Source organism: Rhynchophorus ferrugineus, unplaced genomic scaffold (assembly GCF_030347505.1).
Source record: "Rhynchophorus ferrugineus isolate W39M unplaced genomic scaffold, kcgeb_rfMv2 rfM6, whole genome shotgun sequence".
Taxonomy (NCBI): domain Eukaryota; kingdom Metazoa; phylum Arthropoda; class Insecta; order Coleoptera; family Curculionidae; genus Rhynchophorus; species Rhynchophorus ferrugineus.
In genome coordinates, this window is record NW_027472585.1 from 8,003,041 (window position 1) to 8,026,244 (window position 23,204).

Below are 23,204 nucleotides of genomic sequence, written 5' to 3' on the forward strand. Positions count from 1 at the left end.
AGGTAAAAACAAGAATAATATGCGCTATCATCAAGAAAAATCGATAATCCGATAGCGTTTCCTACAGTTAGCTTTATGAAATAACTTACAACATAACAGCAATATAGTCAGATGTTTATCAACACTATTTTATTACAAAACAGTTTATTTTTATCATATAATTTCCATGCCCTATAACTTAACTTCATAAAATATTAATCTTAATTATATATACTCTAATCATTCAGTCATCATTATCTGCTCAATTAATAACAATTTATTCCAATAAAAAAATATCGTATGGACTTACTTATCTTCTTTGTGGTGACGGTGAGAAGTGAGAAGAGTTTGGAAACAACATTAACATAATGATATCGTTTCTCCACTGTATATCATCACCACTATATTTAGAGTAACCATTACGTATTTGCACAGCTAGATGTCATATATCTAATAAAATTGAATGAAAAAGAATTTTCTATACGCTGACAGCATTGAATTTCGTACATACAACCATTACCTTTTTAAATAATGAATATCTAAATTTTACCATGATTTATATTAAAGAGCTACAAAATTGGACAAAAATAATATGATTCTTTAATACATCTAATTGCTACGTACAATTTTGGTCTCATTCAGTTTTATACAGCGTCACAAATCGTTAATTCTGTTAATTAAAGTTCACAGCTTAATTGGTGCTTCTTCCTTACCTAAAAATAATAAAACAGTATTGTCAATGGAGATTGATATCGTGTTTTGATTTTATTTCACGATATTACTGAAACACTGCCTTATTATTTGGAGTAAATTAGCACGAAAATATTGCTTTTAAAGTAACTATTGGTTTTTAACATGGATTATTTTATTTACTAGTTTGTTCATTAAATTCTAGAACTAATTTTCTTCAAAAACTAACAATTTAGCAGCATCTTAACATTTCTTAAACAACCATAATCAAAATGTAATGAAATAATCAGGTAATTGTATATAACGTTTGCTGAACTGATGTGAGGAAAAATCGGTGTAATCAGTGTAAAAGCCATTCAGTTTGCTTTTTAAACACTAACCATATCATGTGAGAAGTTATCGAAAAGTTATACCCAACTGTTTATATGGTGTAATGGTTAAAACGTTAAGCTTACACGCAAAGGTCGCGAGTTCGATTGCTAATAGGGCAGTAACTTTTTTGTTCTAGTTTGATTGAAACATTTGTGAAATCACCTAGACTAGGTAGCAGATCCCAGGGCCTCAACATTCCTCATTTTCAATTATTGTTTCTTTATTCCTATTTTTCCTCATACGGGCTGTACTTTTACTTGGGCTATCCATTGTAATACTTCATAAAATACCTGCGTAATATATTGAGTTAATATCTAACACAAAAGAGAAAAAAAAATTAACAAAGAAATTGAACCGACTTCAAAAAATAAGTAAAGAACTCATTAAAAAAAATAAAAATAAACAAACTTAAATTTTTAACACAAAAAAAGTTTTAAGATAAAATATGTACATAATAATCGTTGCAATAACTATCTTTACTATTTCAATTTCAATTCCCAGTCCAATAAATGTACCTCTCTAGACCTTGTTATATCTTGTAGGACATTTATTTCCACCTTCCCTCGCATGCTCTTTTGGCATTTTATTTTTTCGCGAATACTGGGGTTTTATTTATAAGTCTTCGTACCGTGTATTTTTGTTCAAATTCTTTTTCTTGGAGTCAACTGGAAATAGCAACACTGATTATACAAATGCCTTATTTATTCCGTTATAGCGTAATACGTACCTGGAATGGAATCATTATCTTATTTATTATCGATTTTTTTTCTCCGTTATTCCTACAGGTCCTTTTTTATTTTCTATAGAATATTTTTTATATAATCGCCGATTTATTATAGTAACAAGCATAAATATACAAGAAACGATGTACAGCTGCAAGTAAACTATTCAATTATTTCCTCACATATTTTGCATATTATATAATGCCCTTACTCAGGATCTGTCTACCTTACCCTTGTACTTATGGGTTAGTTAGCTATGTTAGTTTCAGATTCTTATATTGACTCTCCAAATTACAACATGTTAAAGAGGATTATTTTGGGTCTGTTCACTATATTGCTGGTCTTTTTGGCAACAATAAGTAATTAAATTTGTTCAATTGACGTCGTTAACCATCTGCCTTAACAGTTTCATCGGCTTTAGCAGGCCGTAATATGTTACACTACACATTGCTGATCCCACAATATGCACAGCAAGATTTTTTAGTTACGAATATTCCGTTTGGATGACAATATGGATGGATCATATGGGCTTAATCCTTCGTGGATGGAACTTTTCTTTTGTTGATGGCAAACAATAAAATTGAAACATTGAGACGATTCGATATAACAATTTCAGTCAATTCATGATGCCATTTTGTATGATAGATGGTAGCTCTGTTTTTGGATATTTTCCATCATATGTAATCATCTGAATATAGTTGATTCTTTCAGAGTTTGGCTTGGGGATTCCTCCAATAAGTTTTACAATTTATTTTCGAACTTGGTCGTCTAGACAGTTCTTCGCCCTTGGCATCAAAACTGTAACTTTTATGTCATTCAAACCAAAACTAAGAATTTAAATGTAACGAAGCAGAATCACCATCATAACTATTTAAAAATGTTTTATGGGCTTCAGCAACAGATTTCCACAGTTTAGAAACGGAAGAACAGAAGTTATGAATGCGTGAAAATGCAATTTTAAGGGTTTCATGTCAAAACCATTAATTCTTTCAAAAAATTTAATTTTTTTAAATTAATTTTTTACATTGTTACTAGTCGTTGCCGATTAACCTACAATTTATTATCGGGATTTTCTTCCAATTAACCAATATATTTTCCTATATTTAAACTCTTTCTTTCCTTTTTTAATATGTTCCTTCCAGTTAAGTTTTGTAACAAGATTCATTCCGAGATACTTAGCGTTGTTGCTATATGGAAGTGACTATAGTATTATTTATATTTTATTGGTGAAACTGCACATGCACAGATTTACCTTCGTTAATGTTTATTTTCCAAATTTGGGCCCAATCATTTATATTGTCACTTGTCTGTCCCCTACAGCAGGAATCGCAGTATCATCAGCAAATATCAAATTATAATACCAAAAACAAAAATAGCAAATGTAATAGGTTAGATCATTTCTTATTAACACTTCATTATTTCACCTAAATACATGTAATGCCTTAATATTCTATAATCGATTTTTATATCTTCTGACATAACTGAACTTCCGATTAGCTGTCTTAGATGATATTTCATAATAATTAGAATAACCACATATTCATACAGTAGATCAATTGGCATCTAAAATTTTATATGAACAATCCTAATATAATTATACAATTCTTCAGTATATAGTACGTAATAATATCTTTACTGCCCCATTAAAGAAAAAATACAAATATAAATTTGACAATAAAAACTAATTTTTATTAACATAAAAATTGCTGATTAGCAGATATCATACGGATAACAGTTTTGGATCTACTTCCTATTATCAGGTCCAAAAACCTTTTCTACTCTGTGAGATTATAATGTATTAAGTGGCATTTTAACAACCTCAAAACATACCTTTTCGATCTGAGATGCAAATATAATCAAAATGATACGAAAAATTGAAGGGTAAACATTTCTTTGTGTATTGTTTGTATAATAAAAGTATCTAACTAATATTCACAGTATGGCTTGCAATTACCTCGTCGTTCAAACGGTTGCTTATCTCAAAGTATTTTTATTATGACCATTATTACTATCAAAACAATTTTGTACACATTTAGTCATAAGAATATAAGTTATTAAATGGGTAGATGGCTAATCAAAACAAGTATATTGACGAAGAAACACAAACATACTTTTGTTAATTAAATTTGCTATGAGGTGTATAATTAATATCTTATGACGTCCGGTATTTAGAAGCAGTACTGTTGCTGTCGTAACATTAACACTACCCAGAAACCGCTAATTGTATATTAACGATAAATGACTGATATTTTCCCATTTCAAAGAAAGTTTCATTAACGTTGTGACGATTTCTTACACTTCGATGCAAATTGATTCACGATCACTTGCACAATAGCTCCATTATTAGATTGTTTGTCGCTTAACACCAATTAACAGGATGATGACGTATTCCAATATACCCCCATGAAATTTAATTTACACTAAGCCATCAATAAGTCAAAATAGAAACAATCAAATATATTACAAACCGACGATTCGTTAATAAACATGTTTGTCAAACAAAATCAACAATCAGGGTGATATTAATTAAAACGGTATATAAAAATATGTTTAATTATAGCTATTTTGCTAGAAACGTGGATATTTATAAACATTCTACGTTTTTGGCGTGTGATACATCACAGGAAATAAGTATTTTTACTATTTCAGAACGACGAAGTGTACACACCTTCGAAACGACTTCAATTTTGAAAAATAGATAATTTATTTTTATAGTGAAGGTTGGATATGTTTTGGTTTTTCATTCAGAGCAACAGCAATGTTTACACCAAAATAGAAATAAGAAAATAACAGACGCAGTCATCATCTCACATAAAAACGCTCGGTCGCAAATTGCAAGAGCTGTGGAGGATTCACTATTAGATTAATTCCGAGATACTTAGCGTTGTTGCTATATGGAAGTGATTATGGTATTATTTATATTTTATTGGCGCTTGTGAACTCTAATTATACGTAAATTGCACATCCAGATTTACTTTCATTAATTTTTATTTTCCAAATTTGAGTCCAATCATTTATATTGTCAGATGTAATAATTAGGTTAAATTATTTAATATTAACACTTCATTTTTTCACCTAATTACATGTAATGCCTTAATATTCTATAATCGATTGTTTATATATTCTGACATAACTAAACTATGTTCATTGTATACAGATACTAATCATGAAACAGTCATTTCATTACTTTTATTGTTTGATTTATAGAAATTTACAGGTGAAGCCACTAGGCAGTTTCAGAAAATTATGGTAATGATGTTCATTTCTCAATTGTCGTTTTTGGTTAAATATTATGATATTGATGTCAGTGTTAGAAGACAAATCCAAGATTTATTGAACGAAGAAACTAATGACATACGCAGTCATCATCTCACATAATAACTCTCGGTCACACATTGCAAGAGCTGTGGAGAATATACTATTGCAGCTCGAATAGGAAATGTATTCACCAGATTACCAGTTCAAGGAACCAAATAGGAAAAGTTCTAAAAATGACATATTTTTATTCATATAAATTGTACGAATTTTTCTTAATAAATACCATTTTAAATTGAAAAAAATGACCAGAACACATGCAAGCACATAATAAACGATTGTAATTCGTATTTTACATATTCGTTTTAACTATCTCACTAACATATCAACGTATATAAATCGACAATCATTTTTATTTGTTTTATATATAAATATTACACCCAATGTTTCATTGTCATGATGCATAATAAAATATAATACACGCTGATTAATATTATAACTAGTGTTGGGAACAATCGACTGAAATCGACTATCGGCTGTTCAGTAATTAACCACTTTTTACTATCCACTATTTCAGTCGCTATTTTTGGTTCGGCTGTTTTTACTAGTAACTGTTTTCAGTCGCTATTTTCGGTCTGACTGATTTTATTACTATTTACGATCGACTGTTTCAGTCGTTTACTTTTAGTTACCATTTTCGGTTCTACTATTTCATTCGACTTTTGGCATACCCATAAAATGAAACTACCTGAATTATATCAGTTACACGTAAAATATTCCTCTATACTCGCAACATATGTCCGCTGGAAAGAGTTTTTTAGAAGAAATCGCTTCACGGGAGAAAAGTTGAACATGATGATATTCACAGTAATTTAAAAATATTTCCGTTCAAAATACAAAAACTTTTATTTAAAAAGGGTCTGGTAGTTATTGTACGATCATTTTTAGGTTCATTATAGATTAGATTTTTTAACGATTAGGTATACGTTTACATTTTATTTAGTAGTTATGGTTATTGAAAATCTTTATTTTTTTGGTTTTATTTAAGTTGTATTTTACTATTTATATTTATTATGCAATGTCATTTGAAAATAGCAATTAATATTTTTAAACAGGATAAAACATTTATGGTGTTATTATTCCATTCCTTTTTATACATCCACAGAATATTCAGTATAAAGGTAATCCTACTTCCTTTAAAATTATATTATTTATTACATGATAATAGAAATTAGTAATTTTTATTCCTTTTTTTAAGATATCACGTGAATGAATATATATACCTCTCTGTCTCGCTTATACTACCATTGGACATAAAGACGTTTAAAATTAACTGCTCCAAGCATTTATCTCCGTCCTTTTCTATCTCACATTTTATACTGACAAGAATTCATACATCTTCGTCTGACATCAATAATGGAAAAAAACAGTCGAACCGTGCATTTGACTGAAAATTGTAATTACTATTTTCAGTCGCTATTTTATATTTTATCAACTATCGACTGTTTCGACTGTTTTCAGTCGATAGTTCCCAACGCTAATTATAACTATTCGAATATGACGAAATGTACACGCCCTCAAACTTCAGTAAGAAAATCGCCGATAGCAAACTGACAAACAAATAAATTATTTTTATAACGAAGGCCGGTCTGTATTTTGGTTGTGATCGAGATTAACAGCCATGTTTATTTCAAAAATACCTTGTCATATGAACTAAATTAATTCAAATTCAAGTATCAGATAAATGTACCAATCACTATAGCATCTTAAGTAAAACAAAATCTACAATTTAGATATGATATCATCATTTAGGAGATATTTTACATTCTCCAAAAAATACCATCTGACTGATAACAATTAGTCGCAAATCTTCAAGGATTCTGTTATTATTCGGATCAGTATCAATGACACTAAAGTCAAGAACTGTTCATCCGCATCAATTCTGAGTTTTAGTACAGTTGAGCTTAGACCTGCAACAAAATTCTTATATAAATAAAATAATTGAACAAAAATGTTATCAAATATAATTTATTTTAACATTATAGTATATCTAAAACTACATTTAATTACACAGCCACAATAGTTTATAGGTTAGAGTTAATGAAATAGGCATAACGAAAATTGCATACGTCTTACAACCGAACGACTTTGACAGGTTCATTCATTCACGTGTTCGGACTAATCAGAGAGCATTGTGACTCTTTTTAACTAGAATAAAATAAGGAGGAAAGTATTGTCCGATTCTGAAACGAATTTACAAATTGCAGCCGGCAATATATTAAACATCTTGGTGACGTTAGAATAAAAATTTTTTTTAATAGACTATATATAATAATTTAACAATTCTAAAAATAATTCTTTCAATAAATATGTTTGTCAAACAAGACTACCTACAATTCACATTAATTAAAATTAAATAAATTCATTTTACATTAAATACATTTTGTTATATAACTGAAAACAACATATCCTAGTACAATATATAATATCAATATAACACACACAGCAAAATAAACAAAACTGACTCTGACTGTGAAGCTCTAGGTAACTATAGCAAGAGATTTGGTGTTTTAGGAACAAATATGAGCATAAAGTCACGCATTATCTATAGCCACCTAGATACATTTCATAAGAATCGAGGAAACTGTAGTGAGAAACAGGGTGGGATGCATTCACCAAGGTCTAAAATTTATAGAACAAAGGTAACAATGTAAATGAAATCGTTACATAATGGAAAACTCATTCTAAAGCATAACACAAGTTTTACAAATAGTTTCCAATTTTTATGTACATTAATAATAAAAAACTAAAATAAAACGATTAATAATTATGTTCACTATTTTTTTACATAAATCAGCGCATACTGATTTTATCAACAAAAGAATCAAGCATAAGAAATTATCAACAAATATCTTGGTACGACCATTGATGCTAAACTCAGAAATGCATACTGGTTAATAATGGTAGATATTCAGTCAGTATATAACAAACTTTTACTTTACCAACAAGTCTTGCAACCAGTGTGCACTTATAGTGTTGAACTATGGCGTGAGGTATTGTTGATGCTCCATGGTACATTCGTCATAATGAGAACCTACTTAAGGACCCAAGGCTAGAAATAGTCGATAGCGTTATCAAGGACTATGCCCAAAGGCATAAACAAAGAATACATCAGAACATCATTGTTAACGTTCTCCAGCTCCTAGATAATGATGGCTTAGTCAGAAGATTAAAGACAGTTCTAGAGAGTTTGATCTAGTTCATTGAAGTTATTAATAAAAGTACACTAAAAACTATGACGTAGATGTTAAGCCGAAAATGTCTATCGTAGAATAAGTGCGTTATAATTTTAAAACTGTAGGATACAAACATTAGTGTTAATTTACTACATTGAATAACTTACTGTTATTTAGTAAAACATGAAAATCAGAGACAATATTTCTTCTAAGTTACTCTTACACTAATAAGAACAAAGCGATTCTTGACCAATGAAGTTTTATAACAAAAAAAGGTATTTTTAACCCTTTTCCAACTTTAGATGAGTGAAAATGCCTCGATATAACATGCCGAACATTACTAAACATTTTAATTTTGAATCTATCAAACAAATTAACATCGCCAAATTCATATTACAGAATTAGTATTGTTATTATGTATATATATCGTACGAATATTTTAATTATTTTGTTACATCACTAATTTGAAGAGAGAAGAATTTGAATAAACACAGATTGAAGAGTTAGAAATTGTAAAAATTATCTAACATTTAAATATCAAAAATAGCCAGCTTGATTGGCGCAGTGGTGAAGGCGATAGAATGGCCCATCTACTGTTGCGATAGTCGCGTGTTGGAATCCTGCTGGGACATGTTTCATAACTAGTCATAAATTTATGTTTATGATTATTTAATATTTGTGATTATCCTAGGCAAGAGTGTTAAATCCGACAAGGAAAATGATCCCAATCACGCTAGTAACCAGGCTAGGTAAGGGCCCAGCCTGATTACCGGCCAGGTCCCTGGTCTTCTGGGATGATTTCTAAGTTGGTCACTCGCCAGTCGGTAGGCTTATTGCCGAGGACCCTGGTTCGGAACCCACGTTAAACAGTAAATCCAGTTCAGATAGATATAAAAAAAGCAAAAATATATTTTTAAACAATCGAATTAAGGGGTTCGAAGTTTAAGTAAGTAAACTTTTTCTAATTTTTAATATAATAAATAATATTTTCACACTCATTAGACGATGCTATATGGTGTTAGAACTAATTTGTGGTGTTTATTTTTAAAAAGTTGTGTTTAAATATATTGCAGTTAAAATATTGTTTTTGGGGCATTTTTAAACTCAAATTTTCTTTTAAGTAAGTTATTAATGTTCAATGGTCAAGTTATTTGAAAACTCTGTTTTATCTAATTAGCTCTAATAAATTATAATATGCCTAGTTTCTATATATTGAACAAAATATTAATTAAAAACACAATATAATAGGGATGAAAATAGCATATAACTGATACAAAACTTTTTACATTCAAAACGGTTCATCTCCGACTTGCATCGATTGTAACTAACCTCGATTACGAAACGGGACGCTCTTGACGTCACTGAGGCGTCCAGGAGTCTACGAATTTTCCCTTTCTGTACCAAATAAAAAGAGACTGGCATCCTGAAGGACGTTCCTTTCATAGTTCCGAACAGTTTTTGTATCAATCGTCGTTTGTTTTCTGTTCTGAATCGAATTATATAAACTATTGCTTCCAGAGATAATTAAGTCAGATAATCAAGCGTTAAAAATATATTTTCGAAACAAATTAAAATGTTAAACTGTTTTTACTAATTATTCCTTTATTGTCTTAAGAAACTCTCGGTTAATTGACTGGGACGTAATCCATCTTCTGGTAATTAAGAATGATTTTCTTGAGTGAATGAAGTCTAGAGAACAGTTAAAAGCTAAATGTACGTAACATTTTCCCTACGTTATTGTGAACAATCATTTATTTAGAACTTTCCGTAATAAATATTAATTGTTTTGACGCAATACTTTGTTATTTAACTTATTAATTATTATAACCAAAAAAGCGATTATGATATAACACGTGTTCAAATGCAATATGATAAACATTTCTATTATCATCTCGTGATATAAAATACTAAGTAATACGTAAATTTTCATATTCAGCGGTAAAATGTTAATTTGATTAAAGATTTTCATGAAAAAATATATGAAATCCTATGTAGAATGATAATGAACACAAAGCAAATAACAGCAATGCCATAACAAGGTATTTTCACATAAAATTTAAATAAAGTTATCATTATTCAATCAATAAGTGAATATTGGGTTAATGAAATATGTTTTCTTTTTTTTATGTTATTCAAAGCCTCTTGTCGCTTTTCTGTCAAAATTGATCAAGAATCCGATATCACTGTAATACTTCTGAAATGTATGGACGAGGAACTAAGCGAAGTGATTTTCATAACTCTCTTTTGAAGCCAACTTTACTCCATTAAGAGAATATTTAAAAAATGTTCTAACAAATTTCACCTTGTTTGGCAGGTCAATACAGACCTTGCAAAAGTCCGTTAGCTTCAACCAAGACTTTTTTAACATATTATTGTTATAGGTTACGTTATTAAATTATCATCCATAATAATTCTTTTCAGAAAATCTTCAATTTTCCTTCGTATCAGCAGCGATTCATAAATTGAAACTCTGAAACTGTATATTCGCCGATTTCTGCGTTAATTATGGACGGATTTTTAAAATAATTTCTTTATTTTTGAACCAAATCAAGATCTGATAGGGTGAAGGGGCAAAAAAGAGGGAAACTTTCAAATTTCAAAGACACGTACAAAGTTTTCACATATTTTTTATCTAAAATAATCAGATATTGCTATATAATGTTATTGCTGAACTGATGTGACGAACATTCGGAAGTAGTTCAGTGTAAAAGTAAGTCAGTTTGCTTTTTAAGCACTAATCATATCAAATGAGACGTCGCAGAAACGTTGTAGATAACTATGTCTATGGTGTAGTGGTTAGAAAGTTGAGCTCACACGTGGAGGTTGATGATTCAATTCCTAACAGAGCAGCATATTTTTTGTTCTAGTTTGATAGGAACATTTGTGAAATCACCTAGACTAGAAAGCATCCAGTATCCAAGACCTGAAACCTTCCTTATTTTCAATCAATGTTTCTTTATTCCTATTTTTCCTCATGCGGGCTATAATTTTACTTGGCAGTAATCTAACATTAAAATGAAAAATATACAATACTTTTAACAGAAAAATTGAACCTCCTTCAAAAAATAATTAAGAATCTACACACAAACAAAACAAATACGAACACGAACAAAACAAATCTAATTTCTTAGTCGGAAGTCACAATTTTCGATAATCCTATTCCGGAAGTAAGAAATATAGTAAATAATGAATAAGTATTACTGAATATATGATATTTCAAATAATTCCGGTAAGAAAAACCAAAATTACCTTTTCCCAACGTTATATTGTGTATCGTCTTCAAATAGCCAATGTACGTATTTACATGGTAACTCATTTCCTACATTCACATGTTGAAATAAACAAATTACTAAATACAGATGACAATTACTGAATTATAAAAGTGAGAACTGCAAAATATGATGAAGGATATAAATGACGATATATATAGTCTGTCCAAAGTTATTTTGTACATACGTCATTGTTGCAACGTCGCAATGTTGTCGCATCAACTCTGAGTTTTAGTTCAGTTTGGCCTTGACATCCAAGAAAATTCTAATCGAAATAAAATAATTGAACAAAATCATCAATCAAATATAATTTATCTTAACATTATTGTACATCTAAAAACGACAGTTAATTATAAAAATTCAATAGTTTATATGTTAGGGTTATAACCTCTTCTCACTTTTGCCTTCAAGAATTTTGCATACGTCTGACAACCGGACGACTTTGACAGGTTCTGATTGTGACAGTGTGACTGATTCTAAAACAAATTTACAAATTGCGGCAGGCAATACATTAAACATCTTGATGACGTATGTACAAAAAAACTTTGAATAGACTATACGTTAGAACAAACAAATATAAAAGCAATATATGAATAAACAATTTTTTGAAGGTTGTCTTGTTCATTGCAGGTTTTTTGGGCTTAAGATATTTTGATGATGATAATTTTTGATGATATAAATTTTGTGACTTTGACTTTCGATGTAGTTCATATTGCAGAACCATGTGACTTGAGGAATAACAAATAAAAATTAAAAGTAATTAAAAGTATTGACAAATGACAGATCATCTGTTATTGTAAATCTCAACGTTATACAATTGCGAGAACAAAGTGGCATCTACTGCTAAACTAGTAAGACGTTTAGGCCAAGTTGCAGGAGTTTTTGCGTTTTTAAGAGGAAAAATTACAGCCATGACTAAAATCATCCATTTTCGAGAGTTGAGCACTGTTACAGACTGATGTAATCTAAGATTGTATTAGAAATGAAGCGATTTGTTTCAAATATTTGCAATAAGTGGAAGAAGTGAAAGATGGGCGGAAGATCTGAAAATTACATGAAGAAGAGAAGCAGAGACTCTAGAGAAGTAGACTACTGACAATGGATTGAGGATGATGTTAAAAACTATTATTTTTTATATGGCACCACTAAATTACAATTTGTATAAAGAGAATTTTGAAGTAGTTTTAATTGTTTTGAAATAGACAACAATTATTAAATTAATACGATATGACACTTTATCTAAACTATGCTAATTATCATTGTTCAATGGAAGTACTATGGAACAAGTGCACTCATTAATCTTCAAACATATCTCAAAGTCACATTATTTCCAAAACAAATACGTTCAGTTGATTAAAAATGGTCACGCGATACGGACAGTTTCTTCTGTTTAAATGTATGCGGGGTGTTGCTACGAGGGAGGTTAGTTCAAAGGCATCATTGTGTTTATTTCCTAATAATAATCAACGCTTATTCAAATTTCTATTGGTTATGATAATCTTACTAAACTGAAATATACAGGTTTTTACTGGATCGCAAAATACATATTCATGGAGTACATTGCAATTAAAAAAGAATAAAGAAATGTCGCTATAATAAAATGATAAAGTTAAATGTTTTTATATTGTTTTATTTCTTATATTTCTTTATATGTTTGAACCTTATCATATTGAATATTATATAAATCAGCACTTTAAGTCATCTGACGATATGAATAATTTATAAATATAACATAAAACATTTTTTTATTAATACATTATTAGTGACATTGTTTGGACATTGGGCATTGACACTGATAAGGATTAGTCCCAGCATATTACCCTGTATTCACTTATTTTAGCTTCTTTTATTGACTTCCTCTTGTTTCATTCTGAACAATCTGGCTCATTTAAGAGTTTAGAAGTATGTGTGCGTGCTAATTTGTTCATATTTTCTGCACTATTTGGATAAATCCTACATGCCAAACTTTGTTTAAATCTAGTAATATAGCTGAGTAAACTGTTTTATCTTCGTAGGTTTTTCCCTAATTCAAATTCCTAACGACGTCTATGATTTTATGTACTTTGTTGAACGTTTGTTTATAAAACCAAACAGATTGCCACTATATAGTTTATGTCTATCCATATTATTACAATGTGATTTTTAACAACTTAACTAAACTCAACTTTCTTGTGATGTTTGTACTGGATTGCTAAAAACATTACCGAAGAAAATTGTTAGCAAATTTGTTACTTTAAGTTAAACATGATTGATTGACGTTTATTGTCATTGTATTTAACACAAACTTCAATAACTTAATGTTACCTCTAACACTGTCAGTACTTATATGCTCCTCATATATTTTTATCAAACGTACATACTCACCAAGCATGTTTTTCGTACCCACAACTAATGGTTAGACAACGATGATGGTTAGATAAGATTTCAGTTATTTGAAACTGTAAAGAAATTGACTTAAAATTAAAATTGAGCACAAGTATAATCACCTGGATACAAGAAACAAAAAAAATATTTCCAAGGCTCTTACATTTCAAACAAGAAGCCGTTATTAAAAGATTCGACATTATCTTATTTCTTAATAATATTAAATATCATCATATAATAAAAGTATATGTTTAACAATGTGTTATATTATGATAAATAATCCCTGAATTAGTCCCTAAAGTTGTTGAAACAATACTACAGAAAAACAACTATTGTTAGTTCATCAGATTCGAGAACCCGATCCAGTCTAGTCTAAGAGAAGTGCTTGAGATTTATAACATCAAAAAGGTACGTTTTTACCCAATATTCAACATTTCACACTGATTAAATGTTAATTGACCTTATAATATTAATAGACAATTGTATAAATAATCTAGATCAACCAAATAAATCGTCATGTGATTTCAATAATAATTTAAAAGCAAAATACATGTATTTATTTAATGTTTTTGTTCAGCATCATTCTTCATCTCAATAAAATTGAAAATAAACAATGATTAACATATGGAGGACAAATTATTATCTGAAGTATGTATGATATTATATTTTTAATGTAGTTCTTATTATCAGAAAGGAAGTATCTAATCTCCAATATCATTAAAATCACATTATATAAAGGTAATTAATTAAGAACCGTTGTAGAGACCAGACGATCTTGTATCCTTGATCCTCCGTGTTTAGTGCCCTGTGACAGAAGTAGGTAACATTTTATTTACTTGTATCATACCAAACTAAATAGTTTAAAACCATTTATATCGACATTATTATTCGAAATAAATAAGCTTCTAAAGGAATTTAATAATTAAGCGAATACCATGCATTTTTATAACATCTTTTAATAGACATGCTTACTACAATATGCGAGATAAATAGAGTATGTATGTTCGAATCTAAATTTAAGTTAGGCTAACTTAAATTTATAATTAATAATCTAAAATTAACAATACCCTTTTAATACTTTATTCAAGCTCGTGTAATTTGGATTACTTCAATCTTTTAACGTTTGAATGTTGCTGTGATTTAGTAGCATTTTTAACCGACTTCGAAAGTGGAGGAGGTTCAATGTTCGGCTATATATATATATATATACATACATATATATATATATATATATATATATATATATATATTTGTTTTTTTTTCACATATTTTTATCTAAAATAATCAGGTATTTGTGTATAATGTTATTGCGGAACTAATGTGACGGAAAATCGGAAGTCGTTCAGTGCAAAAGCCCTTCAGTTTGCTTTTTAAACACTAACTATAGCATATAAAACCTCGTAGAAATATTGTAGACGTTTCTATGATGTAATGGTTAAAGCGTTTAGCTCCTTAAAGAAGGTCGAGGGTTCGATTCCCGACGGGGACAATAACTTTCGCTGTTGTTTAGTTAGAATATTTGTCAAATCACCTAGGCTAGGTAACGGACCATGGGGCCTGAAGCGTTTCTTGTTTTCAAGCATTGTTTCTTTATTCCTATTTTTCCTCATACGGGCTGCACCTTCACTTGGCCTACCCATTCTAATATTACATAAAATAACTGAGCAGTTTATCGAGTACATATCTAACACTAAAAAGACAGAAACAAAATATTTTTAACCCATAAACAGACTTCAAAAAATTAATATGGAACTCACTAATGATTAAGAAATAATCAAACGTAGATTTTTAACACAAAAAGGGCATTTTAAAATAAAATATGAACATAATAATCGTTGTAATAACTAAATAATAATAAACAAAAGCGTTATTTAACTTATCCACTACTACACGTATTTTATATTCTACTATATACACACATTTTTTTATATATATTTTATAAAGTCTCCTTTTACCAACTATGGAGTATATTATCTGGACTGGGCCTAAAGTTTAACGTGGGCTCCGAACCACGGTCCTCAAGCATTAAAGCCTACCGACAGTAGACCAACTTTAGAAATCATCCGAGAAGACATCCGGTCTTACCCGGCCTGGTTACTGGCGTGACTGGGATCATTTCCCTTGTCGGATTTTACACTCTTGCCTAGAACATTCACAAATATTAAACAATCACAAACATAAATTTACGACCATGCCCCAGCAGGATTCGAACCCGCGGCTGTCGCAACAGTAGGAGGACCGTACCATCGCCTTTACCACTACGCCACCAAGCCGGCTATACACACATTTAGCTTAATACCCACCTATTTATTTATTTGCAATATTATTTCAATCGCTATCAACTAATCATTTTGAAGTCGGTGCCATCGTTTGCAATCGAAGTTTTTTTTGTTAAAAATATTTTTAACTTATAATGTAAATAATTGGACCGTCTAAAAGATGCAATCGCATATTAAGGGTAAACTTTGGCAAGTCTTGAAACCAGTGTAGACTAATGGTGTTGTACCAACCAAAGCAATAGAAATATCATACCAAGATTGTAAAACAAGGCACTGCAAGGTATTGTTGATGCTCTATGGTACATTCGTAACGGCAGATCCATAGAGACCTAAAAAAGCTGTCAATAATGTTATCAAAAACTATAAACAGAAGCTCCACCAGCACATCAATATTGCAGTTCTTCAAATTAAAGGTAGTAAGATTATTTGAACTAATTCAATGAAGTTATATGTCAAATTCAGTGCACATTAAAAATAGTGACAGAGATATTACTACATTTATTGTTTTTACTGCAGCTGTTATTAATAATCGTATATCTTCTTGTCCTATATACAGTTTTATGAGTGTGATATTTCTCAGAATGTGGCATGTATTTTAATGTAACATCTCCAGACATTGTCGCTTGATCATATCCATGTGATGATTCAAAATGGCGAAGTTAAACATTGAACCGCGAAATAGTTTGGACGATGTCCAAAGTACATGATCAAGATGCTTATGACGTTACCCGTTCATCCGGAAAAGCATCATATATTTTTTTTAGTTGAGAATAGTGATGACGTATGTGCGATTTGTGGATTTCCGTCGAAAGTACGCCCACACGCGCAAATATAAACCGTATGGAAGGAAGAAACTATATATATACAACCTCTACAAATATAACAATTAAAATTTGATTGATTTATGATCACTACGAGCATCAGCGGTGTTTTGGCTAACGAAAAAAAAAACAATATGGAACAATTTAATTGCAAGGATTCAAAGTTTAGGATTTATTTATAATTATTTGGCAAGAGCGGGTATCGGATTGGTCCGAGATGATTTTAGAAATTTAAAAACCCAACGCATAAAATAGATTTCACTGTAACATTTTATATTTATTCAACAGGTCGTTGACATTGCAATTCGCATATTTTAGACGGTTATAAAAAAACGCAAAATACACGGATGACATTGTCTTATTTTACCATAAATAAATAGAGGTTTTAAAATGTCTAATTTCAACAAGGCTTAGAATTAAGACCAGAGGAAGAGCCATCAGTAAATAGGCAATATTTGAACTATTAATTATTTATTAACGAACATTATCTTATATAAAATCACAAAATAGGTTTTAGTTCCATTGTTATTGAACACTAGGAATGCCGTAAACATTTCGGTATACCGATGTCTTTGGCAGATATTTTTTGACTGATATATTTGTATTTTTGTTAGCCGAAATGTTTCGATATTTTTTCGAGAAAAAAATAAAAATTATTATTAAACGTGTTAAAAAACCTTTTAATTAGTTTTAGTCTTTAAAATAGATGCAAAATTGCACTTCCATACTTCTGTTTTTAAGGTTTATTAAATATACGGCTACTTCTTAAAATGTTTTTAGTTTTCCATATCGATATATCAATATTTTTATTTTTTAATAAAATGAATGAAGTAAAATATCGATACTTTTCTTGGTTGTTGCAAAAGAAATATCGATTTTTTCTATTCCATTTATCGAAATACCGATATTTTTCTCCGCAGCCGATATCCCTATCGGGTACATAACGTGTGATGTCTTTGAAACTCTCAAATTAAATTAAATTTAATCATCAAATTATGTTGTTATAAAAGATAGAATATTAAAATAATTACTATTATACAATTCTACAATATCAATGTTAATTCTTCGGAACGTTAAAGAGAGCCTTGTCTTCTGCATATTATATTATAAAAGGGTTGCATTTGTGCCCTTTTACACAAGTCCTCCATTGAACAAAATAACATACTTAAAATATACAAGGGCTGTTTGCTAAGCGTCTGATTTCCCAACATAATATCCCTTTAACTCAATATATTGCGTCCTACTTTTTTATTCCTTCCAAATAATAAGTTTTCTCAAGGTCTTCAAAATAGGCGTTTGTTTTTAAGAGATATTTTCTCATCGTATTCTTCGAGTTTGGAAACAGGAAATAATCCCAGGGGACTAAATCTGAAGAACACACATGTGCATCCGTGCATTGTCTTGATGGAAATACGCTTTTTGTTTCGTTAAATGCAGTTGTTCTTATTTGAAATCTGTCTGTCTTCAGCTCTGTATAATATTTGCCGATAATCTCGTTACCCCCTTCAAGATATTAAATATGAATAACACCACGGGAATCGTAAAAATTGCGACAAACGCAGCTTTAGCCACGCTCTTTAGTCCACGTTCATCAGAAGAAACCCACTATTTTGGTTTTTTTGAGATGTATCAATTTTTCGAAAAGTCTTTTATCAGAATATCTGGTGTGGAATTGTAATAAGGAGGCAGGTACCTTATAATGGTTTTGGCTTAGATTGATTAAATTAATCGATGGATTTGGTAGAAGTCTTAACATGGTCCTTAGAACCATTCAAAAGTTATTTAGAAATTACAGTAGTCATTTTTGTTGGAATAATATACCAAAGAATTCAACTATTATTGACTCGTTGATGATTATGATAATTTAAACGCGAATATACTAATGATAGCGTCACTGAATACTCTGGTTGTCTTGTAATTATTCTGGAAAACAAAAAGGAGTTTGTAAAGTAGTTCGAAATAGTCGCTAAATTAATTTACGTCATCTGCTTCACCTTAAAGATATCACATGACGAATTTATGCGAAAATTTATGCAAGTTTATATAAGCAATGTTATATAAATGCTGATGATCCATTGGAATGACTGAAAATAATCAAAAATATAGAAATAGCCGTTCCCAACTTAAAATAAATTAAAATATATTAAATATAAATTAATGTATAAGTAACATGTTGAAAAAATAAATGAAAATATAATAAAAAATTCAACTACAGTTCTAGAGTATGCTCTAATAAATTATAGATTTTCAATTTAGTGGTATACCACAAATACAGATATTAAACAATAATATAATGTTAAATTATACTAGTGATCACCTAGTGGTCGATATTTCCATGCGGTTATCATGTGCGAACCAATAACTCACAAAGAAATGAGGAATTTAAATTCTATGATGCTATTTACAATCATTTATATTCTTTGCAACATTCATTTTAATTATCAATTCTGTGTATTAACATATTTATTACATGCAACATGTGGGTAGTGCGTTTTGTTAAGAACTGCATTTACTAATAAAACCTAAAATGAGTTAAAACTTATAGTACCACCAGGGTACCACCATTGTACTAGGGGTAGAGTACCACCCCTAGTAAAACGATACACTATATCTCTAACACCATATCAATTACTATTAGTTTTTAAGCAAGAAAATGTTTCGTAGTTGTTCTGTGTTCACCAAACATCAAATTAAATCAAGCCGGCTTGGTGGCGCAGTGGTAAAGGCAATGGGACGGTCCTCTTATTGTTGCGATAGCCGCAGGTTCGAATCCTGATGGGCATAGCCGTAAATTTATGTTTGTGGTTGTTTAAAATTTGTGAATATTCTAGGCAAGAGTGTAAAATCCGACAAGGAAAATGATCCCAGTCACGCCAGTAACCAGGCTGTGTAAGACCGGATGTCTTCTAAGATGATTTCTAAAGTTGGTCACTCGCCAGTCGGTAGACTTAATGCTGAGAACCGTGGTTCGGAGCCCACGTTAAACTTTAGGCCCAGTCCAGATATACCCATAGTTGGTAAAAGGAGACTTTCAAATTTCATTCATTCACATATCGGCGCAAAAACTCGCGGGTTTATTACGCTTGATCATCTTCAAACACTGCTCTGAATTATCAACTCGTCGTTGTTTTTGGTCAAAAGTGAGCTCGCGCGGCACCCACTTTGCAGAGAGCTTTCTCATACCCAAATATTCGTGAATGATATGATGTATACGTTCAGTTGATATCTCTAGAGTGTCTGCTATTTCATTCTATTTTAATTTACGGTCATTCAAAATCATTTTGTGGACTTTTTTAATGTTTTCGTCGGTAACAACCTCTTTTGGGTGTCCACTGCGTTCACCGTCTCCGGTGCTCATTTCACCAGTTCTAAACTTAGCATACCAATACTTGATGGTTGATTTTACTGGGGCAGTATCCGGAAACTCGGCATCAAGGCAAATTTTTGCTTCAACTGTATTTTTTCCCTTCAAAAAGCAATATTTTATCAACTCGCGAAATTCTTTTTATCTGTCAAATGTATACACGCATCTTTTAAGGGTTAGGTCTAACTAAAAATATATGGATTTAATTCTAGTAGCGCCATCTATGTGTCAGGCAGGGATCTTTTCAATTGACCTGTTAGAAGATAACACTGTACTATAATGTCTGCTTGCAATTAAAATATAAAAAGTTTGACAAACTATCTAATAAAGTAGAACATAAAATATATATTTCCAATAAAAATAAAATAAGAACTATATAAAATATAAAACTCGATGAATAAATATCCTACCATCGGAAATATCTCATACCGTCGACTCCCACACTCCTTTGACCCACATTTGTCTTCTATCCCATCGAAAACAACATTAATTCAACTAGACCGTCTTTGGACCTATTCGGGAATAATGGAGATGTGCGTGGGATGACGTCGGACTACGTCACCGCCACACGAAAACGTAGAACCGGCGTCGTCTGTTCTGGCTACGTCCCAAAAAATTTTGTTTATAAAAAATGCCAAACAACTAGGTGGTGGTGGCGTCGACAGTCAACTCCCAAGTTTTTTTTTTTGTTGTATCTTCGAGGGAAGGGTGAGGTTCACATGGTGGACAAATATTTTTACAACATATTTAATGATTTTATATATACATATTTATCCAAAATAGCAGTGAACCTACGTCATCTCACTTTATTGATACGTTGATATTTTAGGAATTTTAGTTTATTTTAGCTTCGATATGTAACAACATACTAATATAAATGAAATAATTTTAAAACATGTTATAAAATATAATTTATTTTAACATTACAATATATCTAATACATATATTATCGAACGACTTAAACCACAGTTAATTAAACAGCCACAATAGTTTATAGGTTAGAGTTATTTTATTCTATTAAGATTGAACTCTTTTCTAAACAACTTATAGTGTGTCTTGGAGGCTTAATCGACCTAATTAATAATTGTACATCCAAGTAATGTATTTTATTTTCATTAGAGAACATATTTACCTTTTTGTGTTTCTTGTCTCCTTCGTTACTGCATTTTCGTGACATCAGTATATTTTTTCTTAGTTTGCTCTGTTACTATCTGTGTACTTTTTTCTTTATAAAATTGTACATACAGTTTATCTATATTAATTATATACTTACCTTTAATTGTTTCCACTCTCATAACTGTCACATTCTGAGCCACTATTCAGGTTAATAACTAAGCCTTTAATTTCCAGTCTAATACTGGTTCACAATTCCACCATTTGCCAATTTCTTAATTACAGCCTTTGCCGACCACTTGCTGGTCTCTTCTTGCTGGATTCCTGTTTTTAGCATGAAGAACAATATATCTGCAATTAATTATTAAAAAAATATGATTGATAAAACCTAATGAATCACATAATAACAATTTACTTTTTAATTAGCGTCTTGCCAAAACTGAACAAATTGGATCCCTTTGAAATACCTGTGTCTGTACATATATCGAAATAAGTCTCCCTTAATATTATTATATGAGTTGTATCTTTATACTAGTTAAGTCCTATGTTTCCTAACAGTGTTTGAAGTGATGACTTATATCCCTCAAAGAACCACATATCTCTAGGTTTTCTATGGATACTTTCCATACTAACAGATTCACAGATAAGAAATTGTAATCAATTATTTTTATCTTAAACTACTCACCGTTTTCGATCATCATACGGTTCATAAATTTTATCTTGATTAGAGTTACCATCAAGGTATGTAGAAAGTATCTTTTCGGTGAATCCAAAATTATATTAAATTTCTTTAATTTGAGAAAGTTTAGTTCAATGCATCTGCAGTATAATATAATATAATTTCAGTATAATTTCTGTACTCTAGTTATAACGAACTAGCTTTGATATAAGTTTTAACCGCGGAAGCATAGAAAAATGCTAAAAGCACTAATCTTTATTTCTGCACTCAAAAAATAATACTCAAAATAAAAACACACACCATAGAAACTGAACCAATAAAACGCCTTCGTGGCTCTTAACATGGAGATTAAAACAAGTAATAAATTCAAAGTACTAACATCTAGATGTTGGAAGTCTCGAAACATTTCTCCAGAATTGCCTATAAAGTTAAATCTCTATTTTCTCCGTAATCTGGTTATGTTTCATTTTCTTATATATATAGCAAAATAAAACATTAAATTAATTAAACATTAACTGACAAACATTTCTTTCAAATTTTAAGCTCAGTATATATAATAATGAAATTCATCTAACAGATACTGTTTACATATAGTCTATTCAAAGTTTTTTGTACATAGGCCATCAAGATGTTTAATGTATTGCCTACCGCAATTTGTAAATTCGTTTTAGAATCAGACAATATTTTCCTTCTCATTTTATTCTAGTTAAAAGGTGACTCAATGTTTTTATGATTAGTTCGAACGCCTAAATGAATAAACCTGTCAAAGTCGTCCGGTTGTCAGACGTATTCAAAATTCTTGAAATCAATAGTAATAAGAGGTTATAACTCTAACCTATAAACTATTTTGGCTGTATAAAGCTGTAGTTTTTAGATGTACTATAATGTTAAAATAAATTATATTTGATAACATCTTTGTTCAATTATTTTATGTAGATTAGAATTTTGTTATTTGTCAAAGCTAAACTGTCATAGTAAAAACAGTATAAACTATGTCACAAATTCAGATGACGTATGTACAAAATATCTTTGAACAGACTATATGTTGTTTATTTATAAGT

At 30.2% G+C, this 23,204-nt stretch overlaps 1 protein-coding gene and 1 long non-coding RNA gene across 5 annotated transcripts in view; one reads left to right on the top strand and one right to left on the bottom strand.

Annotated features, from left to right (window-relative positions):
- Window positions 1-23,204, top strand: part of LOC143198605 (proton-coupled amino acid transporter-like protein pathetic) — a 99,592-nt gene that overhangs the window by 44,320 nt on the left and 32,068 nt on the right. The window contains exon 1 of one of the 4 annotated variants that reach the window (XM_076407940.1): window positions 14,230-14,295. The exons of 2 other annotated variants lie outside the window; for them this stretch is intronic. The gene's annotated coding sequence lies outside the window, so the exon portion shown is untranslated. Of the gene's footprint in view, window positions 1-14,229; window positions 14,296-14,654; window positions 14,704-23,204 lie in introns of those variants that run through there. One more of the 4 variants, XM_076407938.1, reaches the window with a different exon arrangement.
- Window positions 21,315-21,763, bottom strand: LOC143198612 (uncharacterized). Its single transcript, XR_013006254.1, has 3 exons — window positions 21,625-21,763; window positions 21,484-21,562; window positions 21,315-21,424 (listed from the first exon to the last, which is right to left on the bottom strand). It is a non-coding gene; the product is annotated as an uncharacterized LOC143198612 (long non-coding RNA).